General features: G+C 42.0%; 1 protein-coding gene and 1 long non-coding RNA gene across 3 annotated transcripts in view; one reads left to right on the top strand and one right to left on the bottom strand.

Annotated features, from left to right (window-relative positions):
- Positions 1 to 12278, bottom strand: part of ZNF652 (zinc finger protein 652) — a 58299-nt gene extending 46021 nt beyond the window's left edge. The window contains exon 1 of one of the 2 annotated variants that reach the window (XM_074320612.1): positions 12006 to 12278. The gene's annotated coding sequence lies outside the window, so the exon portion shown is untranslated. Of the gene's footprint in view, positions 1 to 11073; positions 11194 to 12005 lie in introns of those variants that run through there. The other variant, XM_074320613.1, reaches the window with a different exon arrangement.
- Positions 12279 to 12478: 200 nt separating this feature from the next.
- On the top strand, positions 12479 to 16179 carry LOC109451951 (uncharacterized). Its single transcript, XR_002138065.2, has 3 exons — positions 12479 to 12601; positions 14444 to 14838; positions 15944 to 16179. It is a non-coding gene; the product is annotated as an uncharacterized LOC109451951 (long non-coding RNA).
- Positions 16180 to 19106: the final 2927 nt, after the last annotated feature.

Below are 19106 nucleotides of genomic sequence, written 5' to 3'. Positions count from 1 at the left end.
GAACACGTGGGAATGGGATCATGCAATCGCATAATGTAAGACCATGTACACTCACTCGCATGTATGCATACACCGTGTTTCCTGAAAATCAGACCTCACCGGAAAATAAGCCCAGCATGACTTTTCAGGATGACATCCCCTGAACATAAGCCCTAATATGTCTTTTGGAGCAAAAATTAATATAAGACCTGGTCTTATTTTTGGGGAAACACGGTATGAGGTCGGACCATTAAGTTTGCAAACTCATCCTAGAAAAAGTGCTACACACCTCATTGCTGAATATCACTACAGTCAGCTTCGAAGTACTCCCCTTGGGAAGCTACACACTGATGCCAGCTTTCTGGAACTCTTTTTCTGGAATGGCCATCAAAGCTGTCATCATATTACCCTTGATGTCCTGAATGTCATCAAAATGTCTTCCTTTCAATATTTCCTTTATCTTCAGAAGTAAGTCTTTGGGGGCCAGATCAGGGAGTAAGGAGGATGTTCTAATACAGTTGTTTCCTCGCTAAAAACTTCCTCACAGACAGTGCCATGTGAGCTGGTGCATTGCCGTGATGCAAGAGCCACGAATTATTGCTGAAAAGTTCAGTTGCTGAAAAGTTCAGGTCGTCTAACTTTTTCATGCAGCACTTCCAAATAGTATACTTGGTGAACTGTTTTTCCAGTTGATACAAATTTATAATGAATAATCCCTCTGGTATCAAAAAAAGTTAGCAACATTGTTGCAACAAGTTCGCAAACTTAACTGTCATACCTCATATACACTCCTGTTGGGAGCTATCTCAGGACACGGTGGGGTGTGGGTGAAGAAGGACATTCTTTTGTTTTTTTCTTTATATCTTTCTCTAGTCCTTAGTTTTAAATAAGCATAATTATTTTAGAAAATAATAAAAGCTGTTATTTTTAATGCTATTATAGAAGCAATTTAATCTCACATGCAAATACAGACATTAAGGACAAGTACCTAAATACGTCATTTTTTAAAAAAGTGTCCCCAATTCATGACAGAAAATGGCAAAATATTTGTTATTAAACTTACTGTAAATGATAACCCCAGAAAGCGAAGAAATATTATAAAAACATCAGATATTAGCCAGACTATAGGTTGTCAATGTTAACTGCAACATTAGCTATATAATTTTAGCATATAGATATGACACATGCTATCACAGTATTACTATGTTTAGCTCCAAAGGATAAATTATAGTTATAAATATCAAGTTATTCCATATGGATTCTCTCTCTCTCTCTCTCTCTCTCTCTCCTCTCTCTCTCTCTCTCTCTCTCTCTCTCTCTCTATATATATATATATATATATACACTGCTTAAAATGTTTGTACGTTAGCTGAGATCAGTCAATAGATTTTTTTCTACAAGCAAACACAAATGTGTCCTCTTGCCAAGGATATCTTTCCCCTTCAAAGAATTTGGGGGCTGCAAGAGAACTTATATTCAATATTCTCTATCATATGAGAGATGAGGAAACTGAGAGATGAGGAAACAAGAAGCTCAGAAAAGTTAAACGGCTCCTCTAAGGTCAACAGCTAGGTCAATGGCAGAGCTGGGCCTGTCACTCATATTTTGGTCATAAAGCTCAAAATGAATTATTCCTATTTACCTATTAGAATGACTAAAGTAACATACTGACAATATCAAGTACTGACAAAGATCCAGAACAACTGGAACTTTCATATGTTTCTGGTGGTGATGCAAAAGAGTACACTCACTCTGTTTATAATCACCCAAAACTAGAAACAATTCAAATGTTCTTCAACTGGTGAGTGGATAAATTTGTGGTACAGCCATATAATGGAATATTACTTGTCAATAAAAAGGAACAAACTGCTGATACACACAAAAACTTGGCTGAATCTCAAAGGCATTATGCTGAGTAAAAGAAGCCAGTCTCAAAAGGTTACATAATGCATGATGCTATTTACATAACAGTCTCCAAAAGACAAAAGTATAGCGATGGACCCCAGGTCAGTGGTTGCCAGTGGTGGAGGGTGGGGGAGAGTATGAATGCAAAGGGATGATGGAGGGAGTTTGTTTGGGTGATGGAGCAGTTCTGTATCCTGATTGTGGTGGTGGTTACAGGAATCTACCCATGTACTGATGTTCACAGAACTGTATGCACACCAAAATGTCATTTTTGTTGCACACTAATTTAAAAATTCAAACAACTGACTTACTCAGTTTCTGGTTTCTAAAAGCCAGAAATATTTATGGATTTTAAATTCTGGTTTTTGAAATGAATTTTTCAACTAGCAAAATGATTTAATGGGTATTTGCTTTAAAAAAATCTCAATGTCAAGAAAAGTACATACTCAGCTTGGCAAGTTACATAACCTCACTTTGTCTCAATTTCCCTGTTGGCAAAATGGGGGTAATAATATGTACCTCAAAGGGTTACATAAGGATTTAAGTGGTAAATGCTATGTAAAAGGTTACATAAATAAATAAAATATAGGCATGTACACAGGATATATAACTTTGGGTACAGAAATGAAAGAAAACTCCAACGAAGCAACTTTTAAATTTTGTCCTTCTGGAGAACCAGGTTCTGAGGACTGCTTTTCTGATAGGGCCATCTCTGAAATATAGTCCAAGCCAGAGTCTGATTCAGTTCACACAGAACTAAACATTCCCTACTGAATTCTTGCTGTATTTTTATTCTGTAACCTCTCTACACAAGTAAACTATTGTTTGAGCCAGGCTTTGTGTTAAAGGAAGTTATACTGTAGTGTTTAAAAACTCTCTATGTGTTTATTAATCGTCTCAGTTCTGCCTAACTTAATGAATCAACAGGCAGGCTGTGTGCATAGTAGCAGAAAGTGTACTGCCTCCTGGAAGACCACAGCTTAAATGCGAGGCAAAACAAGGACCTGACCATAAAACCCTGCCCGCGTTCTAGGCAGGCTAGAATTAAGAATTATTCTTCTATGAAGCAAGTAAGTTCATAAATATAAGGATTTTCTTAATGACACATTTCTTAGCGTTCTACTTGAAACTCATACTTCTAAGCATAGATTTTATCCCTCCTGCCTACCCCCATTTCATCTACTTCAAGAAAATACATTTTGTGAAGCACTGTACAGGTCAGTGATTTTCAAGCTGCCTGTCCCAACCCAATTTTTAAAAATGAAATGGAATAGAACAAAAAAATAACAGACTGCCTCACATAGTAAGGAAGTGCTGTTTCATGAAGCTATGGTTTCAGATGTGGTGAGAGTGTGAATATGAGTGAACAAAGGTGGGCATGCGTGCACTGCTTCTTACCATGGATCATGGTCAAAAAGTTTGAGAAATTGTGCTATATAGGGAATCAAATAAACAACAGTTCTAGATTTAGAACAGTCCCACCCTGCAACAGTTGGCACCTGTGGACATGTCTTTTAGCGCTCAGTGCAGCACCTGGCCTTAGAGACATAAATCATTTTTAAAGAAAAGCAAAAACCTAACTTTCAATTTGAGGTGATGAAAAGGTTGAAGAGGGACTGGAAGGCAGAACAAACTACCTTTTGGATTTTGTTATAATACCTGACAAGTTAGGAGAGACACAGAAGTGTAAATATTCTTTACCACAACCTCACAGGAAAAAATTATCATTTGAAATTAGATCATTTTTCTGCTATGCATGTATTTTCCAAATTTAAGTTAAACATTTTCTTACTTAGCAATATTAAGTTTTTCTAAGTTACCATAGTATACAAGATTAAAAAAAAAAAGATTAAAATATATTTTATGTCAAACAGCCAATATTTTCTTTTAGAAGAGAGCAAGATATACATTAGGATAATAAAAGTAAAAATGTCTCTGCTTTTGAAAAAAATTATACCTCTAAAAGTCTTTGCTATGTAATATATGTAAAGACTTTTTCTCTTTGTGAATAACCTTTTAGATAATAGCTATATTCCAAGATAATCTGGCTTTACCCACTAGGAGACTGTAAATAGCCTATCAAAAAGATGAGTGGTCCACTAAAACTTATACTAAAATCAGTCTTCACATTTAAAACCCTCTTACTATTTTAAAATTACCTAGCTTATTTCTTCTCTAGACTAGCTAAACTAAGTGAGTTTCATATGCTAACTCTAACAAGGTCAGTGCTAAAATTGCTATTTGCCTAGTAGCATCAGTTTAGTGACTAGTTACTTCGCAGCAGGGTTTCTCAAACTCAGCATAGTTGACATTTTAGACCAGATAATTCTTTGTTATGGGGGGCTGTCCTGTGTACTGTTGGATATTGAGCAGCATACCTGGCCTCTACTCAGGAGATGCCAACAGCACACCCCCAGCCATGCTCGTGACAAAGATGAGTCCAGACATGGCCAAATGTCCCTCGGAGGCAAAATCACTCTTAGGTGAAAACCACTGGTTTACAGGTATAAACTTTAATCAATATTTTCATGTTTGGGCAAAAAGGAGGGGAAAATGGCATTACTGCAATTAAAACAAAAAATTTGATCAAATTCAGTTTTTAATAGAAATAATGCTTCAGCAATTATTAAAGTGCATGGAGTATATACAAATGCATGCCACCAACCAACTGGTTGACGGGTCCACCAAATTTCTAAATATTCAAAACAAGGTAAACTACATTTAAGTAAGTTTTTCATGTTGCTATTTGTTTAAAACCTTGGGTTTCCAAAAAGTTTAAATATATAGCAGTTATAAAAATTATATTAAATAAAAAATATTTTAATAATTAACAATACAGGAAGGATTGTGATTTCAATATTATGAAATGATATAGTAAAATAAATAGCAGTTACAGAAACAAATCTTTCAAAAGTTGTAATTATTTTTAAGACATTTTCTATCATACTTAACCCCTCTATTTCAGGATAAAAGAATACAGGGTTTTCTGTTAGGTTGGCTTGGGAACTCTCTTAATATTGTGAAAATTCAAGCCGGGTTTTTGAGAATGTAAAAAAGAAATAGTTTGAAATTATTGTGCCCCATTAAATATCTTAATATTTAATTTAAAATATGACATTACGGTTTTCCTATGGATCAGTTGGGGGATACTTTTAAAATAAAAAAACTATTTAATAGGTATACATTCACATGGACCAAAAATGTTAAGTACAGAAAAGTATGTAGTAAATAGAGCATCATTACTCATGCTAGCCAAAACCAAGAGCAACCCAAACGTCCATCAGTGGTAGAATGGACAAATAAATTATAATATATGCATACAATGGACCAGTATATGAGAATAAACTATTGCTCACACAACATGGGTAAATCTTACAAACATAATTCTGAGATAAGGAAACCATACACAAATGAGTACATACTGTATTCCACTTACGTGAAGCTGGAAAAAACAAGCAAAACTAATCTATGATGCCAGAACTCAGAATAGTGGCAACCTTTGGGAGAGCGTTAACCGGCAGAGGACAGGAAAGGCTTCTGGGATGTTAACCTATTTTTCGTTCTAGAAATAATCTGTGTAATCTGCTGATTACACAGAGAAAAGTCTGTGATTTTTCTGGGTACTCCTATGCTTTCCCTACTTTTCTGTTACTGTCTACTTTAATTAAAATTTTACTCTAAAAAATAATACAGTGAAGCATTTCCCTCGAACTCAGTTCCTTCATTCATCCAGTTCACTCCCCCGACTGACAACCAATATTATTAGTTTCTTATGACACTGATGATTCATTTCTTGGAGTTATTTTATGATATGTAGGAAAATCCCCAAATATAATCACTCTCCCATCCAAGCTTTTATACAAACAGTAACACATTATATTCCTGTTATTTTCATTAACAATATAGCTTAGAAATTTTCCATAGCTATATATAAAGTTTACTCATTCTTTTCTGTAGCTATGTGAAATTTGTTCATTTCATGAATATACCCTAATTTATCTAACCAATTCTATACTGATGGACATTTAGTTTTTTTCCCAAACTTCCGCGGAATTAATTTAAATGAATTTGTATGAAAAGGAAGGAAGGAAGGGACTGTAGGGTTCTCTACAAGGAGGACCTTTAACCTCAAACTCCAGCTCTAATAGTACGTTAATACAGGAAACGTCACTGGGCATCTGGGTCACAGTCTTAAGAGGAATTGGGGAAAAATACAGATTTATCCATATAACTGAAATCACAAACACCCCTCACAACAAAACAAAAAACCCCCACACTTTACCATATGTTTCAATGTTCACAGGCCACTGGTACTACTTTAGATATATTAAAATGGTTATTCAAAAGGGTGAAAACAATTCATAAGGGCCTAGTCTTAAATCTCATTTTGTAAGTCACACAGTGTAATTAAGAAGTTATGTTCCAGGCGCAGCAGCCGGATGGCTCAATTGGTTAGAGCCAGAGCTCTCAACAACAAGGTTGCCAGTTCGATTCCCGCATGAGATGGTGGGCTGCGCCCCCTGCAACTAAAGATTGAAAATGGCAACTGGACTTGGAGCTGAGCTGCACCCTCCACAACTAGACTGAAGGACAACGACTTGAAGCTGATGGGCCCTGGAGAAACACACTGTTCACCAATATTCCCCAATTAAAAAAAAAAATTTTTTTTAAGTTATGTTCCATTGAATCCCAAAAACTGAATCAAACTTCAAAACTGAACCAAAATTCCAAAGCATAAATATGTTAAAGACTATATTCTTCACTAGCATCAAAGACAAAAGGAATCACCCAGTGCTGTATATCTTTGTGAAATCTAGCTAAGAGTCATAACCCTCTGATGCTACATGCATAGTAAAGACCATAAAATCAGGCTACGCAGTCATTCTTTGCATCCTTCCGATGTCTGTTCTCTTCCAACAATCCCATCTCACCACACACTGATTGACTGGTTTTAGCAAACCAGAAAAAAACAATAAAGAGAATAGCAACCCCTCCCAAGAAAAAATTTACTTACAAAATGTATTACAGTTGAGAAAAAAATATTTAACTCCATCATCTAAATTGTATTTGTTTAGTTAGTCTGGGCTCGCAAAGCATGAGTGCTGTTATCATTAAACATTCTGGCCAAGATTAAGTTCTTTCAAGTGTTCTGCAAAATCTAAGGTGAGGCTAAGACCATTATTTGCCAATCTCTATCAGCAATCCAATACTACTGACTGCTTCCCGTGGTGGGCAAGCCCCTAGAGATGGCTCAGTACCAACAGAAAATAAGGATTAGCAGATTCCCTTGAGGTAAATCCTGGTGCACTACTGATGTACTTATCTGAAAAGTTTCTAGGTAACTCTTGTCGGCTCACAGACTCGTCACAATGACACCCTTAAAAAAATGATAGAATAACTTAATTCTGGAGAACCCAAGAAATCCTATTTTAACAGTTCTATGCACTGAATAAAACTCTAACCATTTACTTTTCAAAGTAATCAATCTCTTAAACTGTTTTTAAAAGGGGGGGGGGAAATGGCATCATAGTTTATCATAAAACTGCCCTTTTGGGCTAAAAAAACAAGGTTAGGAACTACACACAGAATCTGTAGATACACACCTAAAGTGGACAGTTCATAGTATTTGACAGGTAAAGAGATCTTACCTTTCTTTCCTTCTCCAACCAAAGCAAAAATGCCTAAGGCACTCAAACCTATAGCTCTAATAAGAGTTTATCATCAAAACTTTAGAAGAGCAATGGGAATTCTTTAAGAGAAAATGTTCGTAAGTGTAAAAATCAAAGCTAACTGCTATATAAACAAACAGGTTAACTAAAATAAGCATCTGACGTCCTCACTGATTCTACCGAGCGCTTTATAGCTTGCACTAACCATGAAAATTTACACAAGGCTTTGCATGTGACTCAACTCTGGACACTGAACTCATTGAGATAAGTTAATGTCCTAAAACACCCCTTTCACCACCATAAGCTCTGAATAGGCTTAAAACAAGCACAGCCTGTGGGTAACTCTGTAGAATTTGGAGCTAAGTTTAGTCTCCACCAAGTTCAGCCAGCCAGAGAGCAACAAATCAAAGTTCCACACTGCACCTGCAAGACTTAGGTATGCTCCAAGACAAATATTTGCAATTTTTTTCATCCCAAATCTGCACAAATGAAAGTATGCAGATTGCAGCGCCAGACTTCTAAAGCTTGTAAGCCAAAAAGATCTGTAGTTATACTCCCCTGTCACCTGTGTCCTATCATTTATTGAGTCTTTACATGTACTTGTGCCAGGAACTGTGCTAGAAGCTTGGATACATTACCTCTAATTCTCATAACAAATCTCATTCTGCTGATGAGGAAACTGAGGCCAGACAGGTCGGGGTGACTTGCCCAATGCCATAAAGTTAATACATGGTGGAGCTGGGATTCAAACCGAGTTCTGCCTGGCTCCAAAGGAGCATCTCCCAGACCCTCCTTCAGCTAAAGGCACTCACTGCAACACCAATTCACCTCAATCAAAGTAAATTCAAGGGCTAACTGTCTGAAACAATGACGATAGCTGAGAAAAATACTATATTTAAAACCGTAGCACAAGACCCAAGAATTCCCAGTGAGGAAATGCAGACACCTCCTTTAGGATAACTAGTTCCAAAGGTGATGGTTCAAAATACAAGAGATCCACAGGTTATTTTTGTTGTTGTTGTTGCTGTTGGCTGTCTCGCAACTGACTTTTTAGAACAAGGGAAATGAAACTCAAGAGTATCTTCACATTTCTGGTGAAATTATCTAAAACCCTTGAGAGAAGGGGTTTTTTTTATTGTTTTGTTTTGTTTTTTTAACCGTTCACTTTTACAGTTTACTTCTTCAACAGGCTTCAGACATGCAAAAACAAAAATCACATCAGTAGCATTACTAATCAACTTTTTTGCTACAGACTTGAAAAGTATTTTCTTACCACACTACGAGATTACTTCCCATACTCAGAGCAGAAATGGAAACAGCTCTGGGTGTCACGAATCAGATCTGGAGGCCACAGTTGCAGAAAGTAGGTGTTGTTTCCCCTGAGTGGGAGCTGCAGATCTGAAACCTCCTAAGGGAAGGGAATCTGAAGAAGAGTGTTGAAGAAACTAAAGCAAGCTGTTCGTATGAAGTCAGGAGTGAGTTCCTGGCACCACTACTCCTGAAGTGTTCCACTGCTATGCAATTGTTTTCCAGCTTCCAAGCTCTGAATCTGGCAGAGAGAATGCTCTTCTCACAGCCATACGTGTTATATGATCAGCTGCTCTGTGGTGTGTGGGTGTTTAACTAGGTAAGTGACTGGTTGGAAGAGGTTCTACAATATTAAAAACCAAGGAGGCACCCTGGCCCGAGATTTTAATGATCTGTCACTATACTATGCTGACAAAGGAAAGTGACATATTTGCAACTCTGAAATGGTTTGGGTTTAGGATAGGCAAATAATTTCCGACAGTAAAACTTCAGGCATGACATGAACAAAAAATGTAACCTGTAATATAAACCACTTCAAGCATGTTTATTAGATAATAAAAAAATGCAATATATGTAATCTCAGCATGCTTCCAAACTTCTTAGGGTATACTGCACAATTATTAGACTAAATGCTATTCTTCAGGTGTGTGGAAGATTCCAAGGCTCCCTTGCCTTCCAAAAAGCTGTTAATACCATGAATTCCTTAGCCTCTCAGAACCCCCAAAATGCAAAAAATATGAATGTCTCAAAGGATTACGCGAAAAATAGTCAGAACTGTAAGCTCCTGGAGAGCTGAGGACTGTACTTCTTTAATGTCCTGCCCATCAAAACACAATCACAAGCTAGAATAAATGTCTCTTGATTAAAATATGATCAAAAGGCAAAGTCTGGGTGCAGAGCGATTTAAACAAGAGTAGATGATAGTTACCCCCTGCTTAATCATAGAATGGTACAACGTTCATCCCTAGTTCTAGGTTTTAAACATGGAGACTGAACTCCCTAACTACAATTAAAATCCTTCCATTAAAACAAATTTTAAAATGGATGATTCTGATGGTAACATTGCCCTGAATAAAGACATGAAATCATATTTAATAAAGTTGAAAAAAACTTCACTGAGCAGGTGCTCTACTATGGGAATGATAAAGCCTTCTTTTAAGAGATCAGATCAACCTCAACCAACACATAAAGATTCCAGATAGGCATCATAAAACAGACCACTGGCTTTGCTGTTGAAATTTGCTACATTTAAAATACAGTGAAAGGAACATACATTATCGACTGGTCAAATTTAAACAAATTTTGACTCCAGTTGTAACTTTTCCTGCAACTCTCACATACATCTCCTTTTTCACAGGAAGACTGGGAAATGATACAAGTATCTAACTCATTGTAATCAAATAAAACACAAGGATACACATATAGCCTACTTTGTTGCTTATTGCTCAGGACCAAAGTAAAGCTAATCCCTAAGGGAAAAAAAAAAAAAAAAAGCAAAACACAAAACTGAAGTTCCTTTCACTTTTGCATAATATAGATCTTAACCTGAGGTCCCAGGACCAGTTTCAAGATGACCGTAATTACATGCAAAATTATGTGTGTCTATTTCACTGAGAAGAGGACCCTAAAAGATTCGATGACCCCAAAGAAAGGTCAAGAACCACTGAAGCAGACATTTCCAGATTTACTAAAACTCAGCAGTGAACATTTTAAACAAAAGTATACTAAAGATAGTACCTATTTGAATACATGTGCACAGTCCTGATACAAACAAACAAGCTGCCTGCCTGCTCTGAGGATCACAGTGCAGCTCGCCCCTCTCAAATCAGCTTTACATGGGAACATCACCTGCATGCAGCACACACACGCGCGCACGCACGCACACTCACAAGCCAGCCACAGCAGCTCTTCATTCCCTAAACATACACGTTGTCAACAAAGCAGATACTAGTTGCCATTCCCAGAACAATACGGGCCCAACCGTCTCTGGAAAAAAATACACATTCTTCCAAAATATTACCCTATTTATTTACTATGCCCTGATGATAGGTGCTAAACATTACAACAAAATAAATTCCCACAGACCGTATGGATCTAATTAACTGGGAAAATGCATCACTCAGGTATTACTGAGGGTCCACGGGAGATGCATAATAAGGGAAACAGTATAATAATGAAGCTTGAACATGGGGACAATCAAAGACAGACTCACGCAGGAATATCCTGAGAACATGGTTGTGGAAAGCACCCTTCTCCAAAGGCAAAAGCACACTCCTTTGATTGGCACAAACCATTCCTGACAATGGATCGCGATGACAGGGGCTGCTCAGCAATCAGGAAGTGTGTGTGTGTGTGTGTGTGTGTGCGTGTGTGTGTGTGTGTGTGTGTGTGTGTGTACGCGCGCGGGCGCTGTGGGGGAGGGATGTACTAGATGTGATCAAACACTGGACCTCTTCAAAGAGCATATGGGAGCTTAAATCGTAAAGACAGACTTCGAGGGTGAGGCAGGGGCATTTATCATTTCTACAGGAGACATCCTTCGACAATGAACATGTTACGTGCCGATGTAAAGGGGGTGCCACTACCTTTAGTGTCTCCCATCTGAGAATCTTAAGTAGCACCTGATTGGAGGGGAGGAGAAGGTGGGGGTGGAGAAAGGTCTGCATTACCCGTGGGGGTGAGTGTTGGGCGGCTGTACACTAGATGCATTTTATCTTGGGCGGCACAATACTCCCAGGGGTTGGAGGTTTAGGCGCAACCGCAGGGCGGGGGAGGCAGTGGGTGCAAGCCACCAGCTGCAGGGCAGGAGAATGCTCGCAGGAGGACCGGTGCAAACCTCCCCTTGGCCCGCTAACCCATGCAGCTCCAGCCTTCCCTTGGGTCTCGGAGCAAGCAGACTCTGCAAAACTGGAGCCCGGGTCCGTGAGGGAGGGGGCGAAGGGGCAAAAGCGGGCACCCCCGGCCAAAGCGCGGCGCAGCGCCCCGGGCCTCCCAGCCGGATGGGAGCTGCTCCGGCCTAGTGCACGCAGCTGCCTGGGCGAAGGGTTAACCCGGCTCCCAGAGCCCCGGCCGGCCAGGCGGGCAGTTGCAAGGGGTGCAGCCGCGACTGTAGCTTGTGCTTGGGGGGCAGGGGCCCCTACTCACCCGGGCCGGCCGCCTCCGCCTCCGCCGCCCCGACCGCCGCCTCGGCGGTCCATCCTGCGGCGGGGGGCCTGTAGCCGCGGCGCTCGAGTAACAACCGCCGGCCGGGCCGGCCCCTCCCCCCCGCCCAACGTCTGTCCTCAGGGCCGCCCCGCAGACCCGGCCTCGGCCGCCGCAGCGCTACGTGGCCGCCGCTCCGACGTCTCGCGACTCCCTTCCGAGCGCGCGAGGCCGAGCGGGGCCCGCTGGGCGGGCGGCGCGCGGGGAGGGAGCAGGGGAGGGGGTGTGCGCGTGTGGATGTGTGTGCAGAGAGGGGGGCAGGGAGGGAGGGAGAGCGGCGGCGAGAGCGCGCGCGCGCGCGCCCGCGGCCCCTTCCCTCTCCGGCCCCCCCGCCCAACCGGGATCCCGACACCTCCCTCCGCCCGCCCCCTTGGCATCCCGGCCGCTGGGAGCGGCGGCGCGCATGCGCAGCCCCTGGGTCCGGCCCTAGTGCACCTTTTCTCCCTCCTGCCACATTGTGAGCGCTCCGCCGCCCAGATAACTGCCGACTACCGCTCCACCCCCGCCCTCCCCCACTCCGCCCACTCCCGAGCGCCCAGGTAAACGCGTGGACTGCGCGTGCGCACCGTTCTCCCGGGGTCTGGGGGCGTGGTTGCTGAAAGGAAGCCAAAACGTAGAGTGGAAGGGAGTTTTGGGCAGAAGGTGTGGGACTACACGAAATAGGGGGCGGGTTAGTATTAGGCAAAGGTAAAGTGAAGCAGGGGCCAAAGTAGAAAAGTAGGCCCAAGTGAGATTTAGAAGTACAAGAGCCTTTGGTTGATGAAATAAAGTAAAAAAAAACTCTTGACTGTGGCCTCCTGGTTACAGGAGGGCAGCGTGAGTGACAGAGGACAGAAATAAAGGAGGCAAAATATAAGCAGCGGCATTGGACAGTTGAATGAGACAGCTAACAAAAACTGGAGAAATATATAGAGATTGCCAGAGTGGTCAGAAAAACAAATTGAGAGCCGCTCTGGTTCTGTGGCCAGGAATAGGGACGGGGAAATGTGTGTGCTTGAGCCATAGAGCTGCTGCAAGAAAGGAGGCCTCCACTGTAAGTATTACAGCATTATGACTAATTAGCTATTAATCATTAATATAATTAATGGTACTGTTAGCTAACAAGGTAGCATTTATCCAAGTTCAGAGCCAAGAAAGGGTATCCATAACGAAAGTGCTTGGAGTACAGAGAGGGAAAATGAACAAGGCAAGGTGAATGCCTAAGGTGGAGAAGACCCAAGACAGCAACTTGGAGGATTTGGATGACATTTTCCCACCATAAAACAAACTTCCCTGATGTTTTCCAAATCTTATCCTAATTGCAACCTATCCTCCTTCTGTTACTAAAATCACACTTAGCAAATGTTCCTGCACTAAGGCTGACCTCTCTACACATTTTTAATACAGATGCGGGTTACTTCTCTCCAAAATAGCACACCCCCCCCACACACACACACACACAAATTCTTGTTCAATGCAAAATGATCTGAGCCTGGAACAAGGTTAGGGAAGAGATTGAAACATTATAAATAAAGGGGTTCAAGGGCTAACTTTGTCCTTGTTCCTTTCCAAAAGCAGACACTTGGTTTTTATTACACTTGGACTCTATACTCCAGAGATCGTAATTCGGCAACTTAGGGTCGTGTTCTTCAATAGAGGATAAATACTAAAAATGATATCATATTTCAGCAGATAGAGAAAATCTTTAGGCAGAACAGGAGGAAATAAGCATTAGTAGTAGAAGGAAAGACTTAGATCTAATGCAAGAAAGAACTTGGCATCGGTGGGGACTGGTGAGCCCAGAACACCTGACTTAGATGTCTAGCTTTTCCTTCTAGGACACTTGATCCCTTCCACCACCACCTCCCCACCCCCCCTGCCTGTCAGGGCTATCCTGCTTGGAAGAGGGGTGTGCAGAGTGATGGCTAAAGAAACAAGGTGACCTTCCAGTCTCTATGACTCTCCACCCACACAGGCCAACCTGCTGAAGGGCTCCTAGTAATTAAAATAGTAATATTCTTACCTTCCATTTGAGGAGTGCTTTATGGTTTTTTTCAGGGAGGTTAGGTCCATTATCTCATCAGATCTTCCAGCAACCCTGTGAGACAGGAAGGACAGGTATTATTCCCAATGAAGGAAATTCAGGCCAAGGAATGTTTAATAGCTCAGCGAAAGTCGCCCAGCCCAGTAAACAATGGAGCCAGAACAAGACCTGGGTTTGTGACTTCCAGTGTGCTGTTCTTTTAGAGGGTTTGACAGGCCCACTGTGAAAAACTGCTACATATTCCTGTGGAGTCAAAACAAGTAACCTTGGCATGTGATGGAGAATAATTCTAATACTCAGTTCCACGTCCGCATCTCCTTTATTTATTACAATTGTTTCTCTTTTTTTCTCTCTCCAGGATCCTGGGACTTGCCCCTGTGTATCTGAAGCTTTGGTGACTGATATTTTGGCAGGCTTCAGGCCTCAGGGCTAGCAATGAGATCCCAGTTCCTCTGCTCTCCCTTCACTCCTCCCCTTCACAAACCTACCAAAAGAAGGGTCTTCGCTCAACACAGCTGGCAACATTTAGCACCCACACCTGGCATTATTGGACCATCAGGCTTCTGTTATACTGGTTTCCTGGCCTTGGATAAAGTTCTTCACTAACGTTCTCCTTAAGGCAGTGGGCAGACACAAGCAGAACCCATTTTTTTAAATTACAAAGTTTAAGTAAAAAGTTCTGTACACTTTGACAGTTCTGACAACCTTCAAGATTTAATTTAAACAGCAGCAGAGCTCTCTGGTTTCTGTAAGGTGAGCTGGATGGCCTGGTACAAGCTCCGTGTTCACTGCATTTCCTTGCTTCCCAAGTTTCCAGAGATGTACCCCTAGTCACAGTTTTTACCGCCTGGAGGGGCAGTAGCCGTGGTCTCCTGCCCACCTATTAACTAACGTCCTACCTTATCAGACGTGGAACCAGAGCCGTGGTCATGGTCTCCTAGGCTCTCATACTTTAGTGCTGTGACCTTTGCTCAATCACTTCACCTTTTAAGCTTTGTAAAACAAAAAGGGGGATTATATGGCTCTTAGAGTCTTCCAGATCTGATACCCAGGATTCTACAGTAGAAAGCTGACCGTGTTTCTTAATACCTTGTAATTCCATTCGTTTCCTAAGAATTACTATCCAATTCTCATCTGTAAGCCCTTCTTACAGGAAACTGCCCCTTTTATAGCATCGATAGGGCTGTCCTGGATGCCCCTCTTTTGTTCACTTTTTCTCATATTTCTAAGTGACGGTGTTTAGAGATAGCTCAGAAAACTGGACTTTTGACTTTTCTGTCATGGGGCTTGGATGTCTACGTGCACGCATGCGTATATGTCCAATTTTAAAGAGATACGGGCCGTGGGCACCTTCACTCTGTGCTCCCTTACCTCCCACCACCCCCACCTGAATTCTGGTGAAAAGTTACAAATAAATACCAGGATGCCCTAGAAGGGAAAAGGAGGATGCACTAAAAGGCCAGCTTTGTGACTGCAGCTGTTTCACCATGGGGACAGAGCCGAGGGAGGCTACTGCGATAGCCAGTGTCCCTGGGTCTCAGGCTTGGTTTTAGCTGTAGCATGGCCTGGAACCATCATGTGGTTCACAGTTCCCTACAGCTGTGGTCTCTGTACATCAGCTTCTCAGTTTGAAGCATCTCAGAGTTTGGATTTTGATTACTCTTCGGCGTTTTATAATTTTTTAGAAACCATATATATGTGACAATTTCTACAAATCTTTCTTTTGCATTGCCTCACTTAATCCTTCCCTCACCCTGGGAAGTAGGAAGGGCAGAAAATGTTGTTCCCACTGTTTGTTTGTTTTGTTTTGTTTTGTTTTGTTTTAAACACTGAATAAAAATGAGGTCTGTATTTTAAGGGTCACAAGGCCAGACCTAAAACCCGGGTCACCAGGGTCCAAGTCCAGGACTTTTCTGTGACACTGGACTGCAGCCCTTTGCTGGACACCATACAAAGCAAATCGAACAGATGTGGTCTCTGCTCTCTGGAAGTTTGGACTCAAATGGACAGCCAGAATTTCAGCAAACATAAAAGGACAGAGTGAATCACAGTCAACTCACGCCAATAAATAAATGAGTTAAATAGATAAGGAAATCCATGTTGACCTGGTCTACTAATGCTGTTTATTTCCAGTTGGGTAGCGAGGATGATGTTGATGAGACTAGTGTTTTAGGCCAGTCCCATCTCTGCCTGCTTGCTTTACACATAGAAAAATATTTGTGGCTGCACTGCACGCTCTCTCCTCTCTTTAGCTTTAACGTTCTATCAGCTTTCCTGAAGCATCTACCAAATGTCACACAAGGTGGGAATCGAGGACCATTAAGAAATCATCTCTGCCCTCAAGCAACATCTTCAACCATTTTCCTAATTCAAACCACTGTGAAAGCATCAGTTAACCCTGCATATACCATCTCTGCTGATGGACAAAGGGACGGATCAAGTCAGTCCCCGTCCTATTGTTAGAGGGCCTGAGATCCATCTTTATCCATACAAATTAGGACAATGGGGAGGTGGACTTTAGAATTTGAGGGACATTGGTATTAGTGAAGCGAGGCCACCACACCATCCGCAACAGGTCAGCTTCCTGGCTATCTAAGGAAAGGCAAGGAGGAACCCTGGGGTCAGGGAGTATGGGCAACTGAGGGCAGGGACCCAGCAGGAAACATCCTCCTATCTCTAAGTGGACCCGTTACAGCCTAATTCCTACCTTGGAGGGTTCTGTCTCAAGGTCTGTCTACAGCAGAGTGCTTTAAAGCAGTTAGGCCCAAATTATGTTTGAATCTTTAAAAAGCTCACAGATTCTTTTAGGCAGCACGCTTCATTGTTGTCTGTAATTGATGTGACATATGCCCCAGAGGCATGTGCTGAGGTCCAATTGGAGAGATAGTTTTGTAAAAATTGGAATTAATTAATTAAAGAAGGCAGCTGCCCGGGCTGTGAGTTAGTGCCAAACTTCGTAACCCTAAACCAGCCAACCCACCCAACCGGCCTCACCACCTGAAGAACAGCCCTGAAGTTCTCACTGAGGTGGGATGGGAGACCTGGGATGCAGTACAGGAAGTGGGGACTGCAAGGGGGAAGGGTGGGCTCAGGGAACCCTCTCTTAGCTTTCGTGACCCCCAAAAGGCTTGGCTCTTGAGAACTGTTTGTGCACCAAAAGAAATACGTTGGGGAACTAGGAAACTGCAGAAAAGGGAAGCTAGATCAAAGGAGGTATGTGAGATTATGGGGACGGGCTAGTAAAGGGAGGAGGATGGTGCAGAGTTGGGGGACCCTGTGGGCGGAGCTCAGAGGGGGTGGGGCCGGAGGTAGGGGGCGGCAACAGCGTGCCTGGGGCCTCTGGCATTCAGAAGAGGTATTAATTAAACCCCTGACCTGAGGTCATTAAGGAGCTGTAGCAGCTTTTCGTGGGAGTTGGGTTAAGAATAACAACAATAATAATAACAATTAAGGATAATGAGACTTTATCTACAGTAAGTTGTTCCTAGAGCTTTGTAGGCATTAAGTCATTAATTCTCCTGGCCCTGAGGGCCACCTTTTTCTAGAAGTAATGGAAGTACAGGAGGATGCAGGCAAACCTCAGTTCGGCCGGTTGCCATTGGCTGGATGGGTTTGTTCACTTACAGAGCGATAAAATGCAGGGTTCCTATAAACTGTTATCATCTTTTGCATTTATTTAGCGGCTCTGAAATGGTGCTTAAAGGCGGTAAGTTCAGCAGTGTAGAAATTGACCACCACAAGATAGCTAAACAACTTTGATGTGAAAACTCAAGTCCTACCTGAGAGCACCGGGCTGAACAATATGCTGCAGCGGAGAGTGGCCTGAAGATAACCACGAAGTGACCATCCGGGTAAAGCCCAAACTGCAAGGCTTGAGCCTTGGCCTGTAAACAAGGTAAATTGGAGGACTTCAGGTGTCTAACCCCCACAGACCAAGGAGGGAAATATAGAGTAAGGGCTCGAGGAAAGGGAAAAAGAGAAGGGTCATCCTAGAATGGGGGAGGCACATGGGATGGAGCCTGGAAGCCAAAGTCTTGAACAAATGTTAGTGCCAACACTGACTAGCCTTGCAGATTTCAACTGTTCTTTCATTTGTGTTTTACGTAACAGTGGTTACTACGAATTTTACACATTCAATCCCAAAACACTGGCATTTGCATCCCAAAGATGAGAGAGTCTTTATCATTATCCTAGCTAAGATTAAAAACAGCAAATGGAGTGTGCATTATATAGCACTTTTTTTTTTTTAAACAAAAACAGATGGGTACCCTGGTGATCCTTAGGTCATGGAGTAGCAGGGATGATGCTCCCCATTAATGAAGGAGGCAGGTGAGATCCAGAGCAGGAGCTGAGCTTGTCCAAAGCTCAGAGCTGGGCAGTAGAAGAATCTGTATCACAGCTGAAAAGCCACCACCATTTATGACAGTGAAATTAGAGGGACCAGTCCTCACTACACTGACCCATGCCATCCCTCTAGAACCTCAGCCTGCCTTCCTTTCTTGTGTTATTACTGTACAAACAAAGTCACCCGTAAGAAGGTACTAGAACTTTTAGGGCTTGAATACCAATCTCCTTTGTAGATGGCATCAAAGAACACAGTCAAGTGTTACAGGATGAAGCTGGGGAATGAAGCGGTCAGGTTCATCAAATCATCTGGTTAACAAAATAGTATTAAACACAGAGTAACATTTGAGACATACTTATCCTAAAGTTATTTATTGTTTACCTGAAACTCAAATTTAACTGGATGTCCTGTATTTTATCTGGCAACCCTACTTGCAGGTAAAGCACGAGGAGATCCATAGCCACACCTTTGGAGTTGCTTAGAGACAAAAGCAATAGGAAGGGGAGATACTTTGATAGCTTTAGGTTCATTGGTACTAGGAAATGGGGACAGAGAAGATGGCTGAAGATCTATCAGGGAAGCAAGGGACCCGGAACCAGGTGCCCATGGGTAAGATGTCACCAAGTCTTTAACTGGCCCCCTGTCAAATAAGTTTGTCTCAGAGATTTTAGAGGAG

Source organism: Rhinolophus sinicus, linkage group LG15, assembly GCF_036562045.2.
Source record: "Rhinolophus sinicus isolate RSC01 linkage group LG15, ASM3656204v1, whole genome shotgun sequence".
Classification (NCBI taxonomy): domain Eukaryota; kingdom Metazoa; phylum Chordata; class Mammalia; order Chiroptera; family Rhinolophidae; genus Rhinolophus; species Rhinolophus sinicus.
The sequence above is the reverse complement of the archived record's forward strand: the minus strand, read 5'-3'. Positions and strand labels throughout refer to the sequence as shown.